Below are 9,910 nucleotides of genomic sequence, written 5' to 3'. Positions count from 1 at the left end.
GTAGCGCTCCAACACAAGTCCGTTTCGTCCGTTTTGCGGTACGCCACACCCCTCCCGATCAACAGGACCCCCGTTTCGACCGTAGCGCTCCAACACAAGTCTGTTTCGTCCGTTTTGTGGTACGCCACACCCCTCCCGATCAACAGGACCCCTGTTTCGACCGTAGGAGGTCCGTTTCCTCCGTTTTGCGGTATGCCAGAACCCTCCCAATGAACAGGACCCCATTTTGAATGTGGCCGATCGAACACAAGGCCATTTCCTCCGTTCTGCGGTACGCCATGCCTCGTTTCCATCGCCTGTTCCGTCCAAGCCCTCCCGATGAACACGACGACGCATTCTGTTCTGACCCAGCCGGTTGGCTCCCCATGAACATGATGACGTAACTGTTTCTCTGTTCTGACCCAGCCATGTACACGAGCCCTGGCCGTACATATGCGCGAGTAGGCGTTCGAGACCCTGCCCGTATGTACATACGTGGCCGTATTTTCTTTCTTGCACCCTGGCCGCTATACGTACGTGTACATGCTACGTGCGCGCCTCTACTATGACACGTGTGCGCCTCTACAACGACCAGTATGTACGTACACGTTCGTGACCAGAATGACAATGCTACGTACGCTTCGACCAGGTGGGTCCCGACTATCAGGCACTTCCTTGCCTGCGAAGATGTAGCTGGTGGGTCCCAGCAGTCAGGGGGGCAAATCATTTTTTTTGGCCCGGACGCACTTCCTAGCATGCGAAGATGTAGCTGGTGGGTCCGAGCAGTCAGGGGGAAACATTTTTTTCATGAAATACGGTGGCCCGTCCGGTGGGTCCCCGCTATCAGGTGGAGGAATAATTATTTTGTGCGTAATAAGGAGGCACTTCCTTGCTACGGCCATGGACCCAGCTGTCAGCCTCTCCACGTACAGTCCACGTCCGATGGAAGCCGTTCCTTGACCATGTTGACCACGTCGTGCCGAGAGCACTAGGGCGGTGGATGATGGCGAGGCCTAGGAAGGGGACGACGTGGAGCGGGGAAGACGCGGCAGCGGATGCCCACGCGTAGAGGAGTACGAGGGTTCACTGGTTCGCTGCGGTGTGAGGCTGCCGTCGCTGCAGAATAACAGGGGGTGTGGATGAGTAGAGGGATGTCCTGACCAGCGGTGGGAGTAGTAGGGGGCGGTGAGGCCTCCGCCGCATCGCAGCCGGCCATGGGAGGCAGGAGCACGAGGCACGACCGGCGCTGGTTTGGGCGGCTGGAGCAAGAAGACCAGAGGTTGAAGAAGCACTACGGTCGTTGGATGGACATCGTATGGTCACTGGAGCTAGAATCGTGCATATTGACTAAGTTGACAAAGCCCTCCGTCCCCGTCAACTTAGTAGGCCCATAAGTCAGCCTGCCGCTATACTGGGTCCCAGCTAACAGGGGGAGTATTCATTTTTTTGTGCGTAATAAGGAGGCACTTCCTTGCGTGCGAAGATATAGCTGGTGGGTCCGAGCTGTCAGCGGCGGTAACGTTTTTTTCACGAAATACAGAGGCCCTTTCGGTGGGTCCCTGATGTCAGGTGGAGGAATCATTATTTTGCGCGTAATAAGGAGGCATTTCCTTGCGTGCGGCCGTGGACCTAGCTGTCGGCCTCTCCACGTACAGTCCACTTCAGATGCATGTCGGTCGTTGACCACGTTGAACAGCCCGCGCCGAGAGCACCAGGGCAGTGGACAATGGCGAGGCCTAGGAAGGGAACGAGACAGAGGCAGGGAAGACTCGGCAGTTGTTTCCCATGCGGAGGGGAGTAGGACTGTACGAGGGTTTACTGGTTCGTCTGCCGTCGCCGGAGAATAACAGCAGGTGTGGGTGAGTAGAGGGATGGCTAGGCCAGCGATGGGAGTACGGTGGGGCGGTGAGGCCTGTGTGGCAGCACAACCGGCCGCGGGGAGGAGGGAGCAGGCAGTCCCGCCAGCGCTTGTTTGAGCGGCTGGAGCAGGAAGAGCAGAGATTGAAGAAGCACGACGGCCGTTGGATGGACATCCAACAGTCACTGCTTGTGCGTCAACCTTTTTTTAAGACACTTGCTTAAATTGCAACTGAACAACAGAATGCTATGGAACATATTCAGAAGTTGTTAGACAAAAGCGATGACCTGTTGGACACAGAAATGACCCGAACTCATTCCTTAATTGAAGACATTAAAAATCTTCATGTTAGGTACAAGGAACTTGAAAGTCGTCATGAAACGCTCTCAACTTCTCATGAAAATCTTTCCTATGATTATCTTCAAAGGAAGCAAGAGCTTGAGAAATTGAGATTGGCTCATGAAGATCTTCAAAAGGAGAACAAGTCACTCCGCGCTCAACAGATCAGCTCCGCTCAGGAAGGATTTGAACCACCATGTCTAAAATGTCTTGAGTGTGATAATGCTGTCTCTGTTGCTGAATGTTCAGCTGCTGCTACTGTTGCAATATCTTCAACTGCTAATGTGGTAACTAACCCCTTTGCTGAGGATACCACTACTATTGCTGATGAGAATGCCAGGTTGAAGACATTGCTTGAGACAGGAATGTACAAAAGTCTCAAAGGGTATCAGACACTATGTGATGTCCTCAAAAAACAGATTCTGAACTGAAACCCTATGAAAGAGGGTGTTGGGTTCGAGAGGAAAATGAATGTTGATGGTTCTTACTGGATGCCTGAGCAGTACCCCAAAACCACATGGGTTGCTGCTAAGGAACCTTCAGTGGATCCATCTACCTTATCTGGCTTCACTTGTGCTAACCCAATTATCATTGATGAATCCTTTGATGCAAACTATAAACTGGTTAGGAATCAAAATGGTGAAGTGTTTGCCAGGTATATTGGTAGTAACTGCAGGAACGGACCACCTCTTAAGAAGATCTTTGTACCCAAAAGTTGTCTTGAAAGTCTTCCCATGAATGTCGTCATGACCACAACAGGGAAGAAGACAAATCCCGGACCAAAGGCTTCATATGGTCCAAAGGCTTCATACAGACAAAGGACTCACTAGAGTCACCCTAACGCTAATGTTTTGCAGTGAAACCATACTCATACTTTTGAATATGAGTGTGTTTCGTCAAACCGCTATGTTCATAAGTCCAAGAACTTTTCTGCCTATTCTTAGGAGTATTATACACCTCCTGCAAGGCTATTTGCTAGGGCTCCAAAGCCGAAGTTCTCAGATGCTGCACTTAGACTCATTGCTTCTAAGCCACCCCTGAAGATGTGGGTGGTTAAGAAAACTAAACTCTCTTTTGCAGGGAAAGGTCTCTAGCCGGAAATCAAAGGTGTCCGATGCTTATGCTGGGGACCTTAAACATCTTGTGGGACGCAAGATAAAAATGTCCAAATGGTTTTACTATGTTTTTCGTCCCAGGATTCCTTGACAATCATCCTATTTTATCGTAACCAAGATCTGAACTTTCATTGTCCACTTGTTTGTCAAATGTTCATGCTTCACAATACCCTTGGTGAAAAAATATGCACCAACATGCTCACACAATATGATGGGGCAGCTCCACCCACCACCCCACCCGCGACCTAGGTTCTCCGGCGATCTCCACCTCTAGCCAGTGTTTCTTGGATCTTCTCCACTCATCTTCTCCGGCGTGCTGTGATCTACACGTTTATACCCATCTTCTATGGGTTCCTCTGGTGGATCAACGTTAGATCTGGATTTCTCTCCGGGCGCCATCTTTGCGGATAAGGTTTTCAACTCCTGTGGGAAATCTATTCATCCTTCGGATGACAGGAGCCATTTCATCATGGTGGTGTCTTTCAGCAGACATGCTTTTCGTCTAGATGAGGATTCTGTGGCGGCTGCATTGGAATCAGCGATTGGCGGTTCGGCCATTGATTTGTTGGTCCAGCTAATTAAGGGCAAGGTATTTTCGTTCTTTGTCTCCTGCAAGCAAGTTGGCCTTTACATCCTCAAGTTAAGATCATATGCCTGCCCTCAGTTCAAGTGTTATTTTCATCTTTGGGGAAATGGTGGTCCTAATTGGAGTCGTGAGTTAGTGATCTGGAGAAAGGAATGCGACGCTGAGTGGATTTTGGTTAGTCCCTCAAAAAGGCGTGCAACTTTGGTTTGATTGCCATGCATAAACCTCCATCTAAGTCTTCTCTTAGATCGGGACTTTCTTCACGTAAGAAAATTTCTTTTGCTACGTTTCATCAGTACCCTGTTTGTAAGGGCTACAGATATCCAGCTTCTCAAATTCTCGTTGACACCATTGCTGAGGCTGGCTATGAAATTAACCCTTCTGAGCGGGTGATCTTGCCTTCGCCGTCGGTGGCCAATCTCCAGTGGACGGTGGCTACGCCACCCATCTCTTTCGGAACGGTTAACGTCCCTGCCAAAAATACGGCCGTCATCTCCGGTGTTCCATCATGCAGCACGTTGGCAAATCAGGTACGTGATTTGAGGCCACCAATCTCGGGCGGGAATTCTGATCTTTCAAATGAGAACGTGCCATGCTGTAATGGGCCTTCCTCTGTGACTGCTGTGGGCATGGAGCAGCCCACGACTACTGCTGGGTTGGGTCAGGTTGGGCCGGTTTCCCCTGGGGAGCAGTTGGATATCCCCTCGTCTCAACAGGCCAGGGAGGATTTTGATATCTTTATTGATGATATGGTAGACGAAATTTCGACGTGTCAGAACTGCCTTCAGAAGGGTCATTTTGCATCTGCATGTACGTCTAAGTTGTGGTGTATCTCTTGTCTCCGGTCTGGTCATATCAAGAGAGATTGCAACAAGTTTGCAGAAATCTTGGGGCTCGTATGGCAAGCCAAACCCGTTAACACTCCATCTTCCGAGACGAGCTACGGGAATATCTCTCTGACATCTCTTTTTCCAAACTTGGACCTCCCTTGCACTTCCGCATTTACGCCGTCGCCCAGTTCCGTTAGCCCCAACCCCAAGACACCATTGGCCTCGCCGCCTGAAACCCCTCATCCGCCTCTCCACTCGCCGTCCTTGGAGGCGGAGCTCCCGGCAACGATGGCGAACTTTCACCTGGATCCCCTACTGTACGTGCCGGCTGGTCACCACATTGTCGATGGTGGGGAAGATCGTCTTCCTCAGACTTTTGTGACGCCGCATACCCCAATTGTGCGCCGTCATGAGGAGTTCATGCTTGCGGAGGTAATGCCTTTTCCACAACCAGATGAGATTGGTGCTGCTAGAGAGGAGGTAGTTCAGTGGTTGCAAGGGCATGGTGTTCTTGTTCGGTCTGCGCAGCCTTGGATTCGTTCGGTTGGGCTCTTTGAGCTTCGAGATGCTGTGGTCAGGTTCTCTTTGCTGCAGCTTCCGCCTCAGCCGCTGGGGAATGACCATTTTGTCAGGTTTATGAAGCATGACGAGGGTGAATCTTTTCGTGGAGTTCAGGGTTTTCGTCAGGGGCTGCTCATGTTTCTGGTATTCTGCTGGATCTTCGCAACACTGAGTGCATCAGGGCAGCCGTCAACACTTTTGGCAAGTTCCACCACTGGGTCAGTGAGGATCCATATATGGTTCGATCTTTGGTTTTTGCTTCTTTCCCTGAAGATATTCTAGTGCCGCCGATGTGGTTTTCATGGATTATGCGGCTTATGGTGGCGCCCATGTTTCTTGGACTGCGCCCCTTTATATTTCGGGTGCGAATTTTGCTGAACAGATGCCCCAGGATGAAGATTGGATGCCCATCAATGGCAATCCACATCCAGTCCCTGGGATTCCTTTCCCTGAGCTGCCCCCGTTCAATCTTCCAGCCTACCCTGCCTTGGGGTGGAATGCAGTCCCACCTCCGCCTGAGCCTGTGATCAATGAGGTGGCTGATGACAATTGGGGGAATTGGAACGATGAGGTGGAGCCTGAGCCCGCGCAAGATCAAGAATCAATGGTGGTTGATCTCTCTGCTCAGCCCAGTTCTGCTGCTGATCTGGTCCAGCCTGTTATTGAGGTGGAGGATGATCTGCCTGAGGACCATGTTGTTCCTTTGGTTAATGAGGATGCTGCTAACACCTGGGCCATTGTTGTCTATCAACCTCCTACAGTCAGGGAGGAGATAGTTCTGCCCGCGGTTCCATTTGGGCCTCCTTTGCCTCCGGATAAGATTTGGAGGAGATCATTCGAGTACCTTTTGCAAGCTCCTGTGGCTTTCTCAGTTCCAAGGCCGGTTCTGATGCAACCTCTTTCACCGGTTATTCTGTCTAAGCGGAGTTGGGAGATGGCTTTCAGTGATAATGACCTGCCGCGTCTTACATGGAGGGAACAAGAGCAAGCAAGGCCGGTTGCCAGGGCGCTCTTCTCTGATCATTTTGATGTTCAACCAGTGCAGGTTCCACCCCCTCCTGCTGCGGTGGTTAAAGCTCACAGGCCACAGAAAACCATGGCGCCAACTCCAATTGTTGACACTGCAGTGCGGCATTGCACTAGAAGCTCAATTCAGCGTGATGGTTACAAGCCCACCTTCCAGGAGCTCTCCCTGCAGCCCAAGAGAAAGAAGCCCAAGGCTAAGCCCTTCACGGCCCAGATGCACGACGACCCTGCTTTTGAAGGAATTCCACCTGCAACTCCTGTCAGTCGACTCCAAGAAGTTGGTCGTGAGCTAGAAATTGATGCCGCTCTATTATCTGTGGATGCACTTATGGTGGATCCACCTGCTGCTTCCTCGCCTAAGCATGATGATTAGTTTAATCTTGCTCTTTTGGGTTTCGCAAGCACTTAAATATGCTTTATCTATGTCTGTAGACAGTACTCTGCTACTTGTTCTCTGGTGTGTGTTGATGTTGGGTCAGACTGGTTTATGTTTTTTTCGGACATGTGGTATTGCGTACCATGTGGGTTTTGGACTTCATCTTATATTGTAATGAGTAACATTTGTAGGAACTGGAATGTTCTTTGCTGGAATGTCAGAGGTCTGAATTCTGAAACTAGGCAGAGGGCTGTTAGGCAGAAAATCAAAGAAAGCCAATGCTCAATCGCCTGCCTACAAGAAACCAAATGTGCTTCTTTTGATTATAGATCAATTAAATCTTTCTTCCCTAAAAGATTTGACTCATTTGTGTGTTCTCCCTCTATTGGTGCTTCTGGAGGAATTATAGTGGTCTGGAATTCTTCTGTTTTTAGTGGCACTGTAATTGAAGTTCAACAGTTTGCTGTAATTGTTAAGTTCACTTCCAGGCAGAACAATGAATCTTGGACTCTAGTTGCCGTCTATGGCCCTTGTAGGGGTGAAGCCAGGGACCAATTTGTTAATTGGTTATACAACCTGAGTATTCCTCTCAATGAACACTGGTTGTTACTTGGTGACTTTAATTTTCTTCGGTCAGTGGATAACAGAAACTTGCCTGGTGGAGACATAAATGACATGTTCATTTTAATGAGATTATTGGCCACCTGGGCCTTCTTGAGCTTCCAATCAAGGGCAGATCTTACACATGGTCCAATATGCAAGATACCCCGCTTCTTGAGCAGCTAGACTGGTTCTTTACATCTGTGGATTGGATTTCTGATTATCCTATGACTGAAGTTTTGCCCTTGGCCAGGACTGCTTCGGATCATGTGCCTTGCTTAGTTACCATCAAGACTTCCATTCCAAAATCACACCTCTTTAGGTTTGAAAATTACTGGATTGAGCTTGATGGCTTCATGGACTGTGTTGAATCTTCTTGGAAACAACCCTCTCGGAAAACACATGTTACTGCTAGAATTGCAGACAAACTTAAAAGCCTGAGAATGTGTCTCAAAAGGTGGCAAATGAATGTTTCCAAACTGAGGTTGCTGATCAGTAAATGCAATCATGTTATTTTCCTTTTAGATGAATTGGAAGAATGGAGGCCACTTTATATTCAGGAGAATAACTTCAGAAGAATTGTCAAAAACCATTTGGAAAAGCTTCTGCACCTGAAATTTTTATACTGGAAAAAGAGGTGCACTATCAGATATTTCAAGGTGGGAGGTGAGAACACCAAGTTCTTCCATGCTATGGCCACTGAGAGGCATAGGAGGAATTCCATAGCTAGTCTGAAGCTACCTGATGGATCTGTTGTCTCTGATCACTCACAAATGGCTGGAGTTATTTGGAGCTGTTTTAAGAATAGAATGGGAACTTCTAGAGGGATTAATATGGGGTTTGATTTGTCATCACTTATTTCACCTGTGGATGGCCTTGATGTGCTCACTAAGCCTTTTACAATAGAGGAAATGGACAATGTAGTCAAACATATGCCTGTTGATAAGGCACCTGGACCTGATGGATTCAATGGATTGTTCTTTAAAAAGTGTTGGCATCTTATTTCTCATGATTTTTATGAGCTGGCTCAGGCTTTTTATGATGGCACTGCTGTCTTAGAGAACATTAACAACTCTTATATCACTCTTGTGCCCAAAAAGTTAGTACCTGAAGAAGTCGGAGACTATAGGCCTATCTCTCTTACTGGTATGGGGATTAAATTTCTGTCAAAAATGGCTGCAAATAGATTTCAGGATGTGATTATGCAGTGCATACACAAGAACCAATATGGTTTCATTAAGTCCAGAACAATACAGGATTGCCTGGGGTGGACTTTTGAATATTTGCACCAATGTCATCAGTCTAAGAGGCCCATTGTCATTCTCAAATTGGACTTTGAGAAGGCTTTTGACTCTGTTGAGCACGAGGCTATCTTCCAAATCCTAAGGTTTAAGGGTTTTAATGAGAAGTGGATTCTTTGGATGAAGCAGTTCCTGGCCACTGGCACCTCATCTGTTTTGCTTAATGGGGTCCCTGGGAGGAAATTTGTTTGCAAAAAAGGGGTTAGGCAGGGTGACCCTGTATCCCCTCTGCTCTTTGTTATTGCTGCAGATCTGCTCCAAACAGTGATAAATGACATGTTCAGAAGAGGAATTCTTCACCTACCTATACCTTGCCATGATGCAGATTACCCTGTGATTCAATATGCTGATGATACATTGATCATCCTACCTGCTGACAGAGCACAACTTCTAGCTTTGAAGGATATGTTAAAGGTATTTTCTCAATCGACTGGTCTGGATGTCAACTACCATAAGTCTTTTATTATCCCAGTCAATGTTGAATCTGCTGTTATGGAAGATTTAGCTGCTGCTTTTGGTTGCAAAATTGGAAAAATGCCATTTACATACCTTGGATTGCCTGTGGGGACCACAAGGCCCAAAATGGTTGACTTCATGCCTTTGGTGGACTATATGGAAAGAAGAATGACTGCCAGCTCTTCTTTCCTTAACCAAGGTGAAAGGTTGCAGTTCCTTAACTCTGCTCTGTCTTCAATGCCAATCTTCTTCTTGTGTAGCCTTGCTCTGCCAGCAGGTATTCTCAAGCAGCTTGAAAGAATTCAAAGGCAGTGTCTATGGAGAAAGCATAGAGATCAGCCAGCACCTTCTCTTGCTGCTTGGAACCTCATTTGCAGGCCAAAAAACAAAGGGGGACTTGACATTCTTAATATGGGAGTTCAGAATGTGGCTCTTCTTCTCAAGCATGCTAATAACTTTCTGAATAAACGAGATATCCCGTGGGTGTCCTTAGTCTGGAATTCATATTATTTTGAAAGAATGCCCCAGGGAACAACTGAATGTGGATCCTTCTGGTGGAGGGATATCTATAAAGTCATGCAACACTTCAGGGACTGCTCCTGGGTTCAAATTAATGAAGGGGACACTGCTCTGTTTTGGGATGATAATTGGAACCTTGACAACACAGTGTCTAGTCTGCAGACAAGATTCCCAAGGCTCTACTCTTTTGCCAAGGATCCCTGGATCTCAGTCAAGGAATCTTTCAATACCCAGGATATGCATCAACTCTTTCACCTCCCCTTATCTGCTCAGGCCTATGATGAGTTGAACCAGATACAGGAATTGATGAATTCCCACAACAGAGAATCAAGTTTGCGAGATGTTTGGTTTTGGCAAGGATCTA

The sequence above is a fragment of the Triticum dicoccoides genome, chromosome 5B, assembly GCF_002162155.2.
Source record: "Triticum dicoccoides isolate Atlit2015 ecotype Zavitan chromosome 5B, WEW_v2.0, whole genome shotgun sequence".
Classification (NCBI taxonomy): Eukaryota; Viridiplantae; Streptophyta; class Magnoliopsida; order Poales; family Poaceae; genus Triticum; species Triticum dicoccoides.
Note: the sequence above shows the minus strand (reverse complement) of the source record.